We start from the raw sequence: 17929 nt of genomic DNA, 5'->3' as shown, positions 1-17929 counted from the left end.
ACCCAGGGTTTATCAAAGTGCCTGGCACATAGTAGGTGCTTAATGCTTCATTTTTTTTTTCTTTTGGTTTTTTGGTGAGACAATCTGGGTTAAGTGACTTGCCCAGGGTCACACAGTTAGTAAGTGTCATGTGTCTGAGACTGGATTTGAACTCATGTTCTCCTGACTCCAAGGCCAGAGCTCTATCCACTGTGCTACCTAGCTGCCCCTTGCTTAATGCTTATTGATGGATTGATTGTCCCAGTCTGCCAAAAACAGTCCTGCATCTCAATGCTGTTTTTAAATTCTTAAAAAACAGTTCTTTTTTCCTGCTGGCACAAGACTTTGCTACACATTGACCATTCAAGAAGAGTAGGGCTGCAACTGGGCTGTTTATATCTAAGCTGTCTTGCATAAAGATGAAGATTCATTCTTGGTCATTTTAAAAAGTGGTTTGAAACGGTGAAGTAAAAAAAAAAGTGAAAAATGAAAAAATGAAAAAAAAATGAAAGCAACCATAACAATAATAATTGGCATTTCTATAGCACCTTAAAATTCACAAAATGTCTTAACATCCCATTTGAGTTTCCCAACAGTTCTGTGGTAGACACTTTAGGCATGATTACATCCAATTTACAGAAAAGGAAACTAAGGCCCAGAGAAGTTAAGTGCTTTCCCCATGGTCTCATAGCTAATTAGCCCCTGAAGGGAGGATGTTAAAGTCTTACTGTTTACTAGCTATGAGATCTCAAACAGGAGAAAGACCACTGACTGAAATCACAAGACATGATTATCAAAGTGCCTGGCACATAGTAGGTGCTTAATGCTTCGGGGTTTTTTTTTTTTTGCTTTTGCCTTTTTGGTGAGGCAATCCAGGTTAAGTGACTTGCCCAGGGTCACACAGCTAGTAAGTGTCATGTGTCTGAGACTGGATTTGAACTCATGTCCTCCTGACTCCAAGGCCAGAACTCTATCCACTGCACCACCTAGCTGTGGGTTCAAATGCTGCTTATGATACTTATGACTGTGTGACTCTGGGCAAGTCACTTCCCCTCTGGGTCTGTTTCTCATCTATAAAATAATAATAATAATAGCTAACATTTAGATATGACCTACTATGTGCCAGGCGCCATGCTAAGTGCTTAACAATTATTTCATTTGATCCTCACAACAACCCTAGGAGGTAGGTGCTATTATGATCCCCATTTTGCAATTGTGGAAACTGAGGCATATAGAGGTTAAGTGTTGCACAGATACTAAGTGGCTGAGGCTGGATTTGAACTTACTTCTTCCTGACTCCAAGCCCAGTGCTCTAAGCATTGTGCCACCTAGCTGCCCCATAAATAAGGTATTGTATTAGATGGCTTCTGAAGTTCCTTCAGTCTCTAGATGTATGTGGGACCTTGGGCAAGTCTTTCTCCCACCCTGGGACTCAGTTTCCTCAAAATTTGTAAAATGAGGGAGTTGGCCATGAGAGCCAAGTCCAGAAACAGTCTCATCACAGTCATTGCCCCCAAAGTCTTCTCCCTCTTCATGGTGCCCACCAACCCAGCCTTTGGAATCTGGCTGGCTTTGTGCTCTGAAGACCCATCTTTTCCTTTAGAAAGAACACTAGTCTTGGAATAGAGAAAGACCTGGGTTTGAATGCCATCTTGGCCACCTTCTAGCTGTATGATCACATCCTGGCCACTCAACCCAAACAGCAGGGGGCCCATCTGTAGAATGGGGCTAATAAGCTTTGTCTCTCCTCCCTCAAGGCAGGGTGACATGGTGCAAAGAGAGCTGAGGTCAGAACCAGGAAGACCTGGGGTTCAAATCCTGATACACACCGGCCGTGAGATCCTGGGCAAATATACAATCACTCTCTGAGCCTCAACGTCCTCATTGATAAAATTGCCAAAACATCCTTGTCCTGCTTCCCCCACAGAAGGGTTATGACACAAGTACTTCATAGACTCTTAAGTACAACATAAACATGTGTTTTTCTTGTAATTAGCCGCTCACATTTCTACATCACTTGACAGTTAATGAGGGACTTTCTGTCCAACATCTCTGTAATTTGGGTGGTCCTGTTCACTACTCTGGGAGCTGTCGCCGGGAATTATTGTGTTAAGCTCATTTTTGGTGTGTGTGTTCTTACTCTTTTTCTTTCCTTTGGCAGTCTGGGGAAGTCTATGGACCCCTTCTCAGAATCAGGTTTTAAATACGTAGAAGGTTCACCAAGGTCATCAATTTTAGTTGAAATACAGTTATCAAAAGCCCTTTTGAAAAACAAGTTCATGGACTTCAGGTTAAGGACCCCTGGTTTATATGAACCAGGGTTTAATCTCAGTTACTACCTCGAAATCAACAAATGCTGGGGTTTGTACACCCCCACCCAGAGTTTACTCTGGGAAATCTCATAATCTAGCTCAAATATGGGTATGAGTGTCATAGATGTGGGTAAAAGGGTATCTGGGTCTCAGGTAATCAATCATTCATGCTAAAAATGAATATAGAGGTACCACTGTGCTACTGTCTTTATTCCATCCTGTGGAAAATACATAGCCCACAGAAATCACAATCAATACAGCTATCCTCTTTCTACAGTGAGTCCCACCTTTCCCCAGGGTCCTGAAGGCCTGCAGGATCATAGCGCTACCCTATGGGTTGGATTCCTCTTAGAAGGAAAACAAATTTGGGGTTGAGGCTGTAGAGTACCTGTTTAAGCTCCATCTGGGCATTCGGCCCTTTGGCAGGACCCCAGTGGTTCAACTTCCCCTAGAAGAGAAATATACCTGGACAATAGACAACCTCTTGACCTGCCTGTTCACTTTCTTTCTTTTTTTTTTTTTAAATTTTCACATTAGTCATGTTGTAAAGAGGAATTAGAACCAATGGGAGAAACCACAAGAAAGAAGAAACAAAAAAAGAGAGAGTAAATAGTATGCTTCCATCTGCATTCAGACTCCATAGTTCTTTTCTCTGGATGTGGACAGCATTTTCCATCATGAGACTTCTGGAGATGTTTTAGATACTTGCATTGCTGAGAAGAGTCTATCAAAGTTTGTCATCACCCAGTGTGGCTCTTACCATGTACAATATTCTCCTGGTTCTGCTCACTTTACTCAGTATCAGTTCATGTAAATCTTTCCAGGTTTTTCTGAAATCTGCCTGCTCATCATTTCTTATAGCACAATAGTATTCCTTTATGTTCATAATACCACAACTTGTTCAGCCATTCCCCAATGGATGGGTATCCCCTCAATTTCCAGTTCTTGGCCATCACAAAAAGAGCTGCTAGAAATATTTTTATACATGTGGGTCTTTCCCCCATTTTTGTGATCTCTTTGGGATACAGACCCGGTAGTGGTATTGCTGGATCAAAGGGTATGCACAGTTTTATAGCCCTTTGGGCATAGTTCCAAATTGCTCTCCAGAATGGTTGGATCAGTTCACAACCCCACCAACAATGCATTAGTGTTTTAATTTTCCCACATCTTTTCCAACATTTATCATTTTCCTGTTTTGTCATGTTAGCCAATCTGATAGGTACGAGGTGGTTCCTCAGAGCTGTTTTGATTTGCATTTCTCTAATCAATAGTGATTTAGAGTATTTTTTCATATGACTCTAGATGGCTTTAATTTCTTCCTCTGAGAATTGCCTGTTCATATCCTTTGACCATTTCTCAATTGGGGAATGACTTGTATTCTTATAAATTTGACTTAGTTCTCTATATATGTTAGAAAAGGCTTTTATCAGAGACAATGGTTGTAAAAGTTGTTTCCCAATTTTCTGCTTCCCTCCTAATTTTGCATTGGCTTTGTTCGTGTAAAAACTTTTGAATTTAATGTAATCAAAATTATCCATTTTACATTTCATAGTGTTCTTTATCTCTTGTTTGGCCTAAATTCTTCCATTAGACATAAATCTGATAGGTAAACTATTCCTTACTCTCCTAATTTGTTTATAGTATCAGCCTTTATATCTAAATCGTGTACTCATTTTGACTTTATCTTGGAATACGGTGTAAGATGTTGGCCTACGCCTAGTTTCTGCCATACTATTTTCCAGTTTTCCCAGCAGTTTTTGTTAAATAGTGAGCTCTTATCCCAGAAGCTGGGGTCTTTGGGTTTATCAAACAGTAGATTACTACAGTCATTGACTACTGTGTCTTGCATACTTAACCTATTCTACTGATCTACCACTCCATTTCTTAGCCAGTATCATGTAGTTTTGATAATTGCTGCTTTATAATACAATTTAAGATCTGGAATGGCTAGGCCCCCTTCCCCTGCATTTCTTTTCATTAGTTCCCTTGATATTCTGGACCTTTTGTTCTTCCAGATGAATTTTGTTATTATTTTTTCTTACTCTATGAAATAATTTTTGGTAGTAAGATTAGTATGGCACTGAATAAATAAATTAATTTAGGCAGAATTGTCATTTTTATTATATTAGCTTAGCCTACCCATGAGCAACTGATATTTTTCCAATTATTTAGATCTGACTTTATTTGTGTGAAAAGTGTTTTGTAATTGTGTTCATAGAGATCCTGGGTTTGTCTTGCTGCCTGTTCACTTTTATCCCGGGGAAGCCATCATGGCATCCAAGGAGATGGTACTATATTAAGGGATTCGGATTCATGCCCCCCAAGGAAACAAACTTGGAGGTTTCTAAAAAGGACAACCTCTTTCTTCCACTGGACCTCTAGTGCCCAGACAATATATGGTGTTGGCATAGGATCTAGTCCAGTCTTTTCCTCCCCCATGTGATGGCTGATCTCTGAGCATCAAGGGCCATTCTGTCTTCAAGAGGTTGGGGCTACCCAGGAACTCCCCTTCTCTTGGTAAAGGATTAGATTCTCAAACTCTGGTGCCAGGCACGAGTGCTAGGTAGGAAACCCAAGTGTGGTATTGTCTTGGACCTCTCCCTTCCTTTACCTAAGATGGCTGGGATTCAAGAACTCTCATCACTCTGGCTAAATCATAGATTTAGAGTGGAATAGGACCTTAGAGGCCATGGCTTTCAGTCTTCTCATTTTTAAATTATTTATTTGTTTATCTTATTTTTAGGCAATTGGGGTTAAGTGACTTGCTCAGGGTCACACAGCTAGTAAGTGGCAAGTGTTTGGTCTGAGGCCGGATTTGAACTCAGGTCCTCCTGACTTCAGGGCCGGTGCTCCACCCACTGTGCCACCTAGCTGCCCTCAATCTTCTCATTTTACAGATGAGGAAACTGAGGCACATAGAGTTTACAGGAGGGAGTCTGTAAAGTCTGGGTTTGAAGCCAGGTGCTCATTTCTCCAAGTTCAGTGACCTATTCATTCTACCATACTACCTCTCAAAATACTTCTCAATAGTTATCACTCAGGTAGAAAAGTTAATCTGTCACCTCTCCAAAGCTGAGGCCAGGAGCCACCTAGGTTAGTGCACGTGGAGAGTTTCTATGGGTTTCTCTCCCCAGCCTCCATCCACCCCAGGAAGTCATTGACAGCTGTTAAAAGGGGGGACCTTTGGAGAAAACCACATACCTCCTCCAGGGCCCAGGGCCCCTTATCTGACACCAGCTGATCTGTTCTTTTTTCAAAGGGAAAAACAGCTCATCCTTTAGGAGGTGTCAAAGGGCATGCCCATACCTTCCATCAAGAACATATAGTCCCGGGGGCTACTAGGTGATGCAGTGGATAGAGCACCGGCCCTGAAGTCAGGAGGACCTGAATTCAAATCTGGCCTCAGACTAAACACTTGACACTTACTAGATGTGTGACTCTGGGCAAGTCACTTAACCCCAATTACCTAAAACAAAAGAAGAAGAAGAAGAAGAAGAAGAAGAAGAAGAAGAAGAAGAAGAAGAAGAAGAAGAAGAAGAAGAAGAAGAAGAAGAAGAAGAAGAAGAAGAAGAAGAAGAAGAAGATACAGTCCAAAGTCCCAGGCAAAGGCTGACCTCCCAATCAGCGCATCAAATTGATCAGGAAACTCTCCAGACCAACGCCCCAGGAGATGCCCCTGGACCTCTCAATGAAGTGCCAGTGGGCATATCCACTCACAACCACCCCACCCTCACAATAAAGAGACTTTTCTCAAAATCCCAAACCAAGTCTCCTCTTTCTGAAATATCATGAGATAGTCATTGCCTCACTTTGTGTTTCATAACAACCTGTGAGATAAAAGATGGGGCCCATACCTGGGCTCTCATAGGTATAGCTACCAAAGCAGAGGCTTAGAGTATTGCCCTAAGCACTGAGAAGAAGGGATTTTGCCCAGGGTCCCATGGCCAGTGTGTGTCAGAGACAGGACTTGAACCTGGGTGTTCCTGATTCTGAGGCCAGTTCTCTCCTCGAGGGGAGACTAGCCTTATTATTCCCATTCTACAGATGGGCACCCTACTGCTTAGGTTAAGTGCCAAGAGCATGATCACAGGGCTAGAAGGTGGCCAAGCTGGCACTCAAAACCAGGTTTCTCTGTACTCCAAGTCATCAGAGAGCAGGATGGACCTTACCCAGAGGCAGTCTGAATGGCTGCCTATAAAAAGATCCCTGAGAGTAGGGAGAGGGGTGAGGGATTTAATGTCAGTGCCTTATTGCTTATTGATCCAAAAATGGCTGTGGGGAAGGACACGTGGGTGGATTCAGCCCACGTCCCTTCTATGTTAGAAGCCATTGGTTCCCAGGGGCATGGTGTTAATAGCTGACACCGAAACCCATCAGGATGGCCTATTGCTATCAATTACTGACATTTCATTCAATAAATATTTCTTGTGTACGAGGCCCTGTGCTAGCCCTGGAGGAGGCAAAAATGACTAAGCCAGGGTCATCATTTAGGAGGGAAGGTGGCATGGAACATAGATATGGTGTCAGTGCTCCAAATATTGGCCGTGCCTCTAAAAGGAGATCTCTTTGGAAAGAAATGCACTGGATAAAGCAATTTCTGACCTCAGGAGTACGTCACATCCTTAGTGCTCTCAGTAGCTCTCTAGGACCATGTAGAGAAGGTGCTGACCTGTAGCCCTAGGGAATACTCAAAGGTTAGAAGTAGCAAAATAGGCACTAACCTCTATCAGTAAAGGGAGTTTCCATACCAGGAGGTCCCAATGACAGTACAGGATGAACCAAAAACACAAATATGCTGAAAAATCACACCAATTAGAGTTCACTTTTAGAAAGCACAAGCTCAAGTCTGAGTCCTGTCCCATACCAGCTGAGGGTCTCTGAGCAATCAGTTGGCCAGTCTCCATTTGAAAACCTCTAGTGACAGGCAGTTCACTCCCTCCTGAAGTCTTTACAAGAGGCAACTCAGAGTGTTGGGATGTTTATTCTGACCTCAACTATAAATCTTTCTCTCATTTCTATTTGTTTGGTCTTTTGAGGCCAAGAAGAACAAATCGAATTCTTCTTTCACACGTCAGACCTTCTCAAATACTTGAACATCTCACCATGTCTCCCATGAGTCATCTATTCTCTAAGCTAAATATCTCATACCTTCAAGCTGTCTGCACAGACTAAAGGCTATCACGATCCTGGCTTCCCATCTCCAACCCACTCATACCAATGATTTCCTGCTTGTCAATGTTTTTTCTAAATAATTATTTTTAGTTTTCAAACTTCACTTCCATTAGATTTTGAGTTTGAAATTTTGTCCCCCTCTCTCTCCTCCTCCCGCCCCAAGACAGCATGCAATCTGATATAGGCTCTACTTATACATTCATATGAAGCATATTTTCCCTTCAGTCATGATGTAAAGAACAATTAGAACTAATGGGAGGAATCATGAGAAAGAAGCAATAAAACAAAACAACAAAGGAAAAGGAGAGCAAATAGTATGCTTCCATCTGCATTCAGACTCCAAAATTCTTTCTCTGCATTATCAAGGTTTTAAACTCAAGGCCCCAAAGAGGACACAATACTCCAGGCATGGCCCAACCAGGGCAGAGGACAGTGGAACCATCTATCACCTCCCTATTTCTGGAAGCTCTATCTCATTGTAGCCTCAGATCCCATTAGGTTTTTTGGACTGTTATATCACACAACTAATGAGACTTGGGTTCAAATCCCAGCTCTCACATTTACTGTGAGAACTTGGGCAAATTATTTTCCCTTTTGGGGCCTCAGTTTCCTTTTCAGTAAAATGAAGGGATCAGATCAGATGGCCTCTAAGGGCCCTTAACTGTCTGATATTCAGGGCCCCTGTGATATAGATAGTCTAATCATACAGAACTTCTGAAGAGGAAGAGAATGGTGCCCTCAGAATCACCAGGAGGGGGGTCTGGAGGAGGATGGACTTCCGAGAGTGATAGCGTGAATGAAGGCACAGAGCCTAGGAAGGTCTAATTAGTGTTCAGATAACAGCAGGCACACCAGCGTAGCTGGAACTGACAGTTTGTGTAGAGGAGTTGGAATACCCCAGAAGGCATCTGTTGCATTTTCTACCTCATAGAGGGATTCCCTCTAAAGAATACCTGGCATGGTGTTTCTTAGCCTCTGCTTGAACACTTTCAGTGACAGAGAGCTCACTACCTAATAAGGAGCCCATTTCCACTCAGACAGCTTGAATTGCTAGATAGCTCTTCATACAGAATGAACATCTGTCCCTCCTCTTCCCCCCACCATTGCTCCTCTTCAGTACAACAGGTGTTTTTAATGCTGTGTGTTATATTGTACAATCTTGGAGTGGGAGAGCAGGAGCAGACGACAGAGGGTCTCTGTAATGCCAAGTTGAAGAATTTGGGCTTTATGGGGAATCACTAAAAGTAGCTGACCATGTGACTGATAGAATGGAATTATCTTAAGAAAATGAATCTGACTGTGTATAGAATGCCAGTGCATAAGACTGAAAGCTGGGGATGACAAATATGAGCCTTTGGAAACAGTGCAGGTAGGAGGCAATGAGGGCTTGCACTTGGGTGGGGACACTGGCAGTGCAGAGAGGGGGAGGGAGGTATGCTAGAACTAGTGGTGAGGTAGAATTGATAAGACTTAGCCACTGAACACAGGCAGCACAGCATTGTGGGAAAGGGTCAGCATCTGAAGTCAAAGGGCGTGGGTTGAAATCTCAAGCTCCTCCATTTACGTTGTTGTTGTTCAGTTAATTAAGAGGGTGTCTACTCCAAACATATGAAGACTTCCCCTGGTGGAATGGGTGGATGAGAACAATTTGTTCCAATGGCCATGAAGGTGGCTGAAGCAGGCACTGTGGAGCACTTAGAGCTTGGTCAGATGTCAAAGAAGCCAAGGCCATCACTACATCCTGGACCATCACCAGTTGTCTTGACTCTGCCCTGCCACTGGACTATGATGATTCTGGAGGAGAGAGTGGGGCCTATGACTTCGTGCAACTCTGCCTCACTTAAATCCAATTTACACATGAATCAAAAGACATCACCCATACCATTTTACCATTTTTACCTATCTCAAAGTCCTGTGGAGACAGGAAAGTGATGAAGCAGCAGGTGCAGATACACTGGGAGCTGTAGTCACAACTCTGTACACAGACAGCCCAGACCATAGGGCTATCTTCTCACTGGAAGCAGCAGTGCGATTCAGCAGCCCCCTGGGCATCTGAGCAGCCTTTTAAGGGTCACACACCTCACCTCTTGGTATGAGGAAGGGGCTAGAAAAGGTGCCTTATGGGGCAGCTAGTGGCGCAGTGAATAGAGCTCTGGCCTTGGAGTCAGGAGGACCTGAATTCAAATTCAGCCTCAGACACTTAACACTTACTAGATGTGTGACCCTGAGCAAGTCACTTAACTCTGATAGCCTCACCAAAAAAAAAAAAAAAAGAAAAAAAAGAAAAGAAAAAGAAAAAAGAATAGGTGCCTTAAAAATTGTCTGCTTACCCAACCCTGGCTTGATTACTGTGGCAGGCTAGGATCCCACCCTGAAGTTGAAATACAAAAAATGTGCAAAAATGTCTGCAAAGCTCTTTTTGTGGTGGCAAAGAATTGGAAATTGAGAGGATGCCTATCAATTGGAGAATGGCTGAGTATACAAATGTAATGGAATACTATTGTGCTATAAGAAATGATGATCAGGCTTTCTTCAGAAAAACATGGAAAGACGTATATGGTCTGATGCTGAGTGAAGTGAGCAGAACCAAGAGGACTTTGTACACAATAACAGCCACATTATGCGATGACTAATATTGTTAAACTGAACCCTTCTCAGCATTACGAGGATCTAAGATATCTCCAGAGGCCTCGTGATGGAAAATGCTGTCCACATCCAAAGAAAGAACTATGGAAGTTGAATCGCTATCATTTATTTTTACCTTCTGTTGAGTTTTGTTTCATCTTTCTGATGGTTCCTCCTATTGATTTTAATTTTTACTTACAACTTCACTAATGTGAAAATATGTTTAATAGGAATGTAAATATAAAGCCTATATCAGATTGTGCACTGTCTTGGGGAGGGTGGGGGGGAGCAAGGAGGAGAATAATTTTCAACTCAAAAGCATATGGAAGTGATTGTTGATAAATCAAAACAAATTAATAAAATTTTAAAAAATTAAAGAAAATGTCTGCAAAGACGATTGCACTCACCATCGGCAAATGGAATGTGTGCACACTTATAGACCACACAAAATCCAGTAGATCTGAAAGACGAACAGCTCTTGTTGCAAGAGAACTCAGCAGGTATCGCCTCCAAATAGCAGCCCTAAGTGAAACAAGGCTGGCAAATGAAGGCCAGCTTACTGAAGTTGGAGCTGGATACATATTTTTCTGGAGTGGCTACAATAAAGGGGAGCACCGTGAAGCTGGTGTAGCTTTTGCAATCAAAACTAATCTAGTCAACAAGCTATTATATTCCCACCAAAAGGAATGAATGACAGGCTCATGACAATGCGGTTGCCACTTGCAGGAAAACGTCATGCCACCATCATCAGTGCCTATGCTCCCACCATGATGAACCCTGATAAGGTCAAAGAAAAATTTTATGAAGACCTGGAGACCTTTATTATCAATGTGCCAAAAGAGAACAAGCTTATAATTCTGGGTGACTTTAATGCTAGAGTAGGCTCAGCCGACCAGATTTGGCAGGGAGTCTTAGGGAGGAACAGAGTTGAAAACAGCAACAGCAGTGGTCACTCACTACGGAAGACTTCTGTATCTCGTGAACTTCTCATCACGAACACTGTCTTCCATTTGCCTAAATGCAATAAAACTTCGTGGATGCACCCTTGCTGCAAACATTGGCATTTAATAGACTGTGATTGTAAGGAGAAGAGACAGACAGGATGCAAGCGTGATGAAAGCAATGTGTGGCACAGAATGCTGGACTGATCATAGACTTATCCTCTCCAAGCTAAATATGCACATACCAGAAGAATTAATGTCAACAGATTAGAGCTCTTCTCTGAGTGGGAACAGCTTATTGCTAACTTGGAGGGAAAGTTGAGCCAACACACAGCTGGCAACAGTGGAGCAGAAAAGCAGTGAACAGCTTTCAGAGATTTGGTCTACAGCATTGCATGTGCCCATCTGGGTCAGAAATACATCAAGACTGGTTTGATAAAAATGATGGAGAAATTCAGAAGCCACCACACGAAAAATGAGAACTTCACAGGGTTTACTGGCAGAATAGTTCATCCATCTATAAGAAGGCAGGATTTAGGGGCAGCTAGGTGGCACAGTGGATAGAGCACTGGCCCTGAAGTCAGGAGGATCTGAGTTCAAATCTGGCCTTACACCAAACACTTGACACTTACTAGCTGTGTGACCCTGGGCAAGTCACTTAACCCCAATTGCCTAAAAATAAAAAAAGAAGGCAGCATTTAATTCCGTCAAAAGTGAAGTACAAGCAAACCTTAGAGAGATGCAGGATCCTTGGCTCAGTAAGAAGGCAGATGAAATTCAGTTTTATGCTAATAGTAACAATTCAAAGAGCTTTTATGATGCCCTGAAGGCTACTTATGGGCCAAAGACCTATGGTGCATCTCAACTGCTCAGTGCTGATGGAGCCACATTGATTAGTGATAAGGATGTGATCCTAGAGAGATGGACTGAACGCTTGCATGGTGTTCTCAACAGACCATCATCAATCAATGCTGAAGCCACTGACCATTTATTTCAGGTTGAAGTCAATCCTTCTCTAGTGGAAGTTCCAACTGAAGAGCATGTTTTGAATGCCATCAGGCTCCTTTCCTGTGGCAAAGCACCTGGTGCTGATTCTATTCCAGCTGAGATTTACAAGGTGAGGGGTCCATTGCTCATTTTAAAGCTGACCAAAATTTTCTGTGTTATATGGCAAGAGGAAGTTCAAGAGGAGGCCTCCATTGTCCATGTCTATAAAAGTAAAGTAAATAGATTGTCTTGTGACAGTCACAAGGGGGTTCTCTCTCTTAGTCATTGCTGGCAAGATTCTTTCCAGTGTCCTCCTTAATAGGCTTATCCTTCATCTGGAAGATGGTTATCTACCTGAGAGCCAGTGTGGCTTCAGAAAGGGCCAAGGAATGATTGCTATGGTGTTTGCTGCCCGACAACTCCAGGAGAAATGCCAGGAGCAGAACAATGTACAATGTACAAATGTATGCAACATTTGTAGATCTGACCAAGGGCTTTGATGCTGTCAGTCATGAGGGCTTATGGAAAATTAAGCCAAAATTTGGTTGCCCTGAGAAATTCATCAGCATCAGTTTCATGACAGCATGCTTGCCCGGGTTCTGGATACTGAACAATGCTCTGTGCTTTCCCAGTCACCAATGGAGTGAAACAAGGCTGTGTGCTTGCTCCCATGCTTTTTAGCATGATGTTTTCCGCCATGTTGTCAAACACCTTCAATGAGGACAAATACAACATCAAGGTTAGCTACAGCACTGATGGTAAATTCTTCAACGTGGAAAGGCTACAAGCCAAGACCAAAGTGGAGGGAGTGTTGGTGCATGATTTTCTGTTTGCAGATGATTGCACACTCAATGCGGCCCCTGAAGCTGAGATGCAACAAAGCATGGATCATTTCTCTGTTGCTTGTGCTAATGTTGGCCTAACAATTAACATGAAGAAAACACAGGTGCTCCATCAGCCAACATCACACCATCCATACATGGAACCATTGGCTACAGCAAATGGAGAAGTTTTGAACGCTGTGGATAAGTTCAGTTACCCTGGCAGTGTACTCTCCAGGAATGTACGCATTGATAATGAGGTTGACACACCCATTGCCAAGCTAGCTCAGTATTTGGGAGGCTGCGAAGGAAAGTGTGGGAGAAAGAGGTATTAGACTGACTACCAAACTGAAGGCCTACAGAGCCGTTGTGCTGACCTCATTGTTGTATGCCTGGGAAACCTGGACAGTATAGCAGCACCATGCCAGGAAACTGAATCACTTCTATTTGAATTGTCTTAGGAGGGTTCTGAAGATCACCCCAGCAGAATAAGATATTAGATGCTGAGGTTCTTTTTTGAGCTGAACTGCCAAGCATTCTACTGCAGAGAGTGAAACTATGATGGTTTGGCCATGTTGTTTGAATGCCAAAAGTACACTTGCCTAAAAGACTATTTTATGGAGAACTCACAGAGAGCAAGCTCTCACACGGTGGGCAGAAGGACACTCTCAAAGTCTCTCTTAAGAGCTTTGGAATTGATTATATGACATGGGAGACACTGGTACAGGACTGCTCAGCATGGTGTGCCCTCATCATAGAAGGTGCTGTGCTCTATGAACAAAGCAGAATAGTAGCTCAAAAGAAACACGACACGAGTAAGTTTAGAGAATCCACTCTAAATGTTCATATGGACTATTTGTGCCTGACCTGTGGTAGAGCATTCTGAGTCTCATCAGCCACAGTTGGATGCACTGTACTTCAACTCCAACATAGTAATGTCATTTTGGTCCTCTTAGCAAACAAAGGACAACAGTCAATGTTGTTCAGTTGTTTTTCACTCATGTCTGATTCTTCACGATTCCATTTGGGGTTTTCCTGGCAGAGATACGGGAGTGGTTTGCCATTTCCTTCTCCAGCTCATTTTACAGATGAGGAAGTCGAGGCAAACAGGGTTAAGTAACTTGCCCAAGGTCACACAGTTAGTAAGTGGCTAAGGCCAGACTTGAACTTAGGAAGATGAGTCTTCCTGATTCCAAACCCAGTGCTCTATCCACTGAGTCATCTAGCTGCTACCTTTGACTTACAACTTGTATGATATTAGACAAGTTGCTTTACCTCCAGCCCTCAGTTTCTTTTTCTATAAAAGGAAAGGGTTGGATTAGATGGTTTCTAAGGTCCCTACTGGCTCTAGGGTTAGGCTCCTATGATTATTTTATTTTATTTTTTTGCTTGGGCGATGGGGGGTTATGTGACTTGCCCAGGGTCACACAGCTAGTAAGTGTTTGGTCTGAGGCCAGATTTGAACTCAGGTCCTCCTGAATCCAGGGCCAGTGCTCTCTCCACTGCGCCACTTAGCTTCCCCCTGATTAGTTTATTTTAAAAATATTACAAAATGATTGGACATGAGAGAAGGCTCCATGACGGCTCTAAGGTTCTGAGGCCAAATGACTGAGAAGGATGAAAGGGGGGCTGACAGAGATGGAAACCAGAAGGAGAAACTGGTTTGGTCAAGGAAAGGCAATGAGTTATGTTGGGGCCATTTTGAATTGGATGGGAGGGGATGTCCAAGAGGAGACAGCTAGAAGGCAGATAGATACGTGAGTATGGGATTTAGGAGACAGGGCAAAGACAGATACATGGAGCAATGAGAGCTGATGAATTCACCAGGGGACACAACACAGAGGACTCCAGGCAACTGAATGCTGAACCAGAGAGATTCTCTTGGTTTCCATCATAGGCCCTTCTAGAAGGACACTTCCCTTCCCCAAGAAGCATGAGCTGACCAACTCTTCTCGATAGTGTCTCCAAAGTCGTGGCGAAGCAGGTGTGCAGGGCTCATTCTCTTTCTAGCACTATCAGAGTTCTCCCATGGGGTTGAAATGGCCAGTGGTGCATAGGAGCATAGGTCTAAAACTGGAGGGGACCTTAGAAGCCATCAATTCCAACTCTCTCACATTGTTTAGTCATTTTTCAGTCGGGTCCAACTCTTCATGACCCCAGTTAGGATTTTCTTAGCAAAGATGCTGGAGTGGTTTGCCATTTCCTTCTCTAGCTCACTTTATAGATGGGGAAACTGAGGCAAACTGGGTTAAGTGATTTGTCCCCAGTCACACAGTAAGAACTCAGGTCTTCCTGGCTCAAGGCCCGGGGCTCTATCCACTGCACCACTCAACTGCCTCTCATTTTAGAGACAAGGAAGCTGAGGCCCAGAGATCTGAAATGACTTGCACTCCTGAGTGTCTGAGGTGGGATTTCAATGCTCTAACCACTACACATGCTAAGATACATTATGTTAAGAAAGATCGAAAAAGACTGGTGAAGGATGCAGGTATGAACGTACGATAGGACACTCCCAGACTTCAGTGAGCTGCTACTGTATTCTTTCTTCCCCTGGCTCTGTAGATCTCTCTCTACTCACTACCTTCTCAGGACTAGTCCTTAAAACGAGCCTAAAATAGATTTTGGAGAGGATGCTCTACCAATGACTTGCTACGTTATGTAGAGCCACTCACTTGCCATCTCTGGGTCTCAGTTTCCTCTTCTGAAGATTGATCTGTCTCCTGGGTCAACATAAGGTGAATCCCAAACCATAAAAAATAATGATGAACTTTCATTCCTAAGAACCATAAAAACAAAGAACAAAACATTGTGGTGAAGGCTATGCTTCCTGGCCAACAGCTTGACTTGTCAGGAATAGGAAGTAGGACCATGAAACAGAAAGACTTACACACGCACACACAAGCACATGCACACACAGTTAAAGTACGGAGCTGGAGCAGAATTTATTATACCTCAACTAAATTACAAAAGGCAAGGGTAGCGATCATGATCTCAGATAAAGCAACAGCAAAAATAGACCTAATAATTAGAGATAATTAGGGAAACTATATTTTGCTAATAGGTACCATAGACAACTAAGTAATATTAAAAAAAAAGCCTTACAGTAAGTTACTCTGATAAAAGCCTTATTTCTGAAATATATTGGGAACTGAGTCAAGTTATTGATAAATGGTCAAAGGGCATAAACAGGCAGTTTTCAGAAGGAGAAATCAAATTTATCAATTTGTTGTTCAGTTGTTCAGTCATGTCTGACTCTTCATGACCCCATAGCCTATAGCACACCAGGCCCTTCTATCCTCCACTATTTCCCAAAGTCTGACCAAGCTCATGTTCATTGTTTCCATGATACTACCTATCCATCTCATCCTCTATTTAAGCTTCAGCTTCAGTATTTAAACTTCTAGGGAATATTCTAATTTATTTCTTTAAGTATTGACTGATTTGACATCTTTGCTATCCAAGGGACTTTCAAAAGTCTTCTCCGGCATCACAATTCAAAAGCTGATTCTGTGGGATTCAGTTTTCACAACTCTCACAACCATACATTGTTACTGTAAAAACCATAGCTTTGACTGTGCAGACCTCTGTCAGCACAGTGATATCTCTGCTTTTTAGTAGGATGTTCAGATTTGCCATAGCTTTCCTTCCAAAGAGCAAGTGTCTCTTAATTCCATGGCTGCAGTCACTGTCTGCAGTGATCTTTGAGCCCAAGAATATAAAATATGACACTGCTTCCATTACTTCTCCCTCTATTTGCCAGGAAGCCAAGATCTTAGTGATTTTGATGTGAAGCTTCAAGCCAGCTTTTCTCCTCTCTTCTTTCACCCTCATTAAGAGGCTTCTTAATTATTCTTCACTTTCTGCCATTAGAGTGGTAACTTCTGCCTATCTGAGATTGTTAATATTTCTCCTGGCAACCTTAGTTCCAGTTTTTGATTTGTCCAGCCTGGCATTTCGCATGGTGTACTCTGTATATAAGTTAAATAAATAAGGTGACAATATACAGCCTTGTCATACTCTTTCTCCAATCTTAAACCAATCAGTTGTTCCATGTTTGGTTCTTACTGTTGCTTCTTGGCCCATATACAGGTTCCTCGGGAGACAAATAAGATGATCTGGTACTCCCATCTCTTTGATAACTTGTTACATTTTGTTGTGATTCACACAAAGACTTTAGTATAATCAACGAAGCAGAAGTAGATGTTTTTCTGGAACTCCCTTTCTCTATAATACAGAGAATGTTGACAATTTGGTTTCTACTTCCTCTGTCTCTTCAAAAACCAGTTTGCTCTTCTGGTGATTCTTGGTTCACATCCTGCTGAAGCCTAGCTTGCAGAATCTTAAGCATAACTTTGCTGGCATGTGAAACGAGCACAATTGTTTGGTAATTTGAACATTCCTTGGCATTGCCCTTCTTTAGGACTGGAATGTTAACTGCTCTTTTCCAATCCAGTGGCCACTGTTAAGTTTTCCAAATTTGCTGGCATATTGAGTACAGCACTTCATTTTTAAAAAAAAAAATTTTTAATGAAAAGATTCTATGATTTCAGCCTCCTTGGATGTAAAAAAAATATCAAAAGCATGGAACTCAGTGCTAAAGCTGTTGAGAGTAGAAAAAATGATTATAGTTAGGCTGGGGAGTAATAGCACCCAATGAAAAGAGGTGTGAAAGTAGAATTCTAGGAAGAAGAACTTTGAGTTTGGGAATTGAGTAACTCCATTTCCCTGACCTTTGCTTATTTTTTTTTTGTATACATGTGTAGTTATGCAAAACATAGTAGTCATGCTGTGAAAAACTAACTCTACTTCCCTTAATCCTATTCTGCCCCACATTTTTTCTATTCTTTCTTTTGACTCTGTCCCTCCTCAGAAGTGTTTGCTTCTGATTACCCCCTCTCCCAATCTGCCCTCCCCTCTATCATCACCTTGCTCTCTTGTCACCTTCCCCCCTATTATCCTGTAGGGTAAGATAGATTTCCATACCCAATTTAGTGTGTATGTTATTCCCTCCTTAAGCCAAATCTGATGAGAATAAGATTCACTCATTCCCTCTCACATTCCCCTGTTTTCCCTCCACTGTAAGAGCCTTTTC

Source organism: Phascolarctos cinereus, unplaced genomic scaffold, assembly GCF_003287225.1.
Source record: "Phascolarctos cinereus isolate Bilbo 61053 unplaced genomic scaffold, phaCin_HiC Scaffold_8;HRSCAF=390, whole genome shotgun sequence".
In the NCBI taxonomy this organism is placed as follows: Eukaryota; Metazoa; Chordata; class Mammalia; order Diprotodontia; family Phascolarctidae; genus Phascolarctos; species Phascolarctos cinereus.
The sequence above is the reverse complement of the archived record's forward strand: the minus strand, read 5'-3'. Positions refer to the sequence as shown.